This window comes from Arachis ipaensis, chromosome B1, assembly GCF_059453495.1.
Source record: "Arachis ipaensis isolate K30076 ecotype BB chromosome B1, ASM5945349v1, whole genome shotgun sequence".
In the NCBI taxonomy this organism is placed as follows: domain Eukaryota; kingdom Viridiplantae; phylum Streptophyta; class Magnoliopsida; order Fabales; family Fabaceae; genus Arachis; species Arachis ipaensis.
The window spans coordinates 107,523,041-107,525,825 of NC_142436.1; positions in this window are offsets into that span (position 1 = coordinate 107,523,041).

Consider the following 2,785-nt stretch of genomic DNA (forward strand, 5'->3'; position numbering starts at 1 on the left):
TGCGATAGTCCCTTGGTATGCACCTGTAGCTAATTATCTAGTTAGCCGCACCTTTCCTCTAAATTTTTCTAAGCATCAAAGGGACAAGCTGAAAAGCGAGTCTAAATATTATATATGGGATGACCCATATTTATGGAGATGTGGAGTGGTGCACAAAATTGTGATCATCAATGGCGCCAACAACTTGGTACGCACAATTGTAATCTCACCTCTTTATCACAACTCCGCACAACTAACTAGCAAGTGCACTGGGTCGTCCAAGTAATAAACCTTACACGAGTAAGGGTCGATCCCACGGAGATTGTCGGCTTGAAGCAAACTATGGTCATCTTGTAAATCTCAGTCAGGCGGATTCAAATGGTTATGAAGGATTGATAATTAAAAGATAAATAAAACATAAAATAAAGATAGAGATACTTATGTAATTCTTCGGTTGGAATTTCAGATAAGCGTATGAAGATGCTTTGTTCCTCCTGAACCTCTGCTTTCCTATTGCCTTCTTCCAATCATTCATACTCCTTTCCATGGCAAGCTTTATGTTGGGCATCACCGTTGTCAATTGCTACTTCCCGTCCTCTCAGTGAAAACGTTCCAAATGCGCTGTCACCACACGACTATTCATCTGTCGGTTCTCGATCATGTTGGAATAGGATCCATTGATCCTTTTGCGTCTGTTACACACCCAACAATCGCGAGTTTGAAGCTCGTCACAGTCATTCCTTCCCAGATCCTACTCAGAATACCACAGACAAGGTTTAGATGTTCTGGATCTCAGGAATGACCACCAATAATTCTAGCCTATACCACGAAGGTTCCAATCTTAGATTAGAAACCCAAGAGATACGCATTCAAGCCATTGCTAGTAGAACAGAGGTGGTTGTCAGGCACATGTTCATAGGTGAGAATGATGATGAGTGTCACTAATCATTACATTCATCAAGTTGAAGAACGAATGAATATCTTGGAGAAGAAATAGACTTGAGTTGAATAGAAAAACAATAGTACTTTGTATTAATTCATGAAGAATAGCAGAGCTCCACACCTTAATCTATGGTGTGTAGAAACTCCACCGTTGAAAATACATAAGAACAAAAGGTCTAGGCATGGCCAAATGACCAGCCTCCCAAAGAGGGTTCAATCATCAAAACATGATTCCGAGATGATCAAAAGATGATAATACAATATTATAAGGTCCTATTTATAGAGAACTAGTAGCCTAGGGTTTACAGAAATCAGTAATTAATGTAGAAATCTTTTTCCAGGCCCACTTGGTGTGTTCTTGGGCTGAGCATTGAAGCTTCCATGTGTAGAGACTTTTTTTGGAGTTAAACGCCAGCTTTTGTGCCAGTTTGGGCGTTTAACTCCAGCTTTTGTGCCAGTTCCGGCGTTAAACGCCAAAATTCTTGAGCTTACTTGGAATGCCTGTTTGGGCCATCAAATCTCGGGAAAAGTATAGACTATTATATATTTCTAGAAAGCCCAAGATGTCTACTTTCCAACGCAATTGAGAGCGCTCCAATTGGGCTTCTGTAGCTCCAGAAAATCTACTTTGAGTGAAGAGAGATCATAATCCAACAGCATCTGCAGTCCTTTTTCAACCTCTGAATCAGATTTTTGCTCAGGTCCCTCAATTTCAGCCAAAAAATACCTGAAATCACAGAAAAACACACAAACTCATAGTAAAGTCCAGAAGAGTGATTTTTATTTAAAATCTAATAAAAATATAATAAAAAACTAATTAAAATATACTAAAAGTATACTAAAAACAATGCCAAAAAGCGTATAAATTATCCGCTCATCACAACACCAAACTTAAATTGTTGCTTGTCCCCAAGCAACTGAAAATCAAACAGGATAAAAAGAAGAGAATATACAATGAATTCCAAAAACATCTATGAAGATCAGTATTAATTAGATGAGCGGGGCTTTTAGCTTTTTGCTTCTGAACAGTTTTGGCATCTCACTTTATTCCTTGAAGTTCAGAATGATTGGCATCTATAGGAACTCAGAATCCAGATAGTGTTATTGATTCTCCTAGTTAAGTATGTTGATTCTTGAACACAGCTACTTTATGGGCCTTGGCCGTGGCCCTAAGTACTTTGTTTTCCAGTATTACCACCGGATACATAAATGCCACATACACATAACTGGGTGAACCTTTTCAGATTGTGACTCAGCTTTGCTAGAGTCCCCAATTAGAGGTGTCCAGGGTTCTTAAGCACACTCTTTTTTTTGCTTTGGACCTTGACTTTAACCGCTCAGTCTCAAGTTTTCACTTGAAACCTTCACGCCACAAGCACATGGTTAGGGACAGCTTGGTTGAGCCGCTTAGGCCAGGATTTTATTCCTGTGGGCCCTCCTATCCACTGATGCTCAAAGCCTTGAATCCTTTTTATCACCCTTGCCTTTTGGCTTAAAGGGGTATTGGCTTTTTCTGCTTGCTTTTCTTTTTTCTTTCTTTTTTTATCTTTTTTTCCGCATATATCCATTTTTTCTGCAAGGTTTTCACTGCTTTTTCTTGCTTCAAGAATCAATTTTTTGATTTTTCATATCATCAGATAACATTTCTCCTTTCCCCATCATTCTTTCAAGAGCCAATAATTTTAACATTCATAAACAATCAAATTAAAAAATATGCACTGTTCAAGCATTCATTCAGAAAAACAATAGTATTGCCACCACATCAAAATAATTAAACTGTTTAAAATTCGAAATTCATGTACTTCTTTTTCTTTTTCAATTTAAAAACATTTTTCATTTAAGAAAGGTGGTGGATTCATTTTCA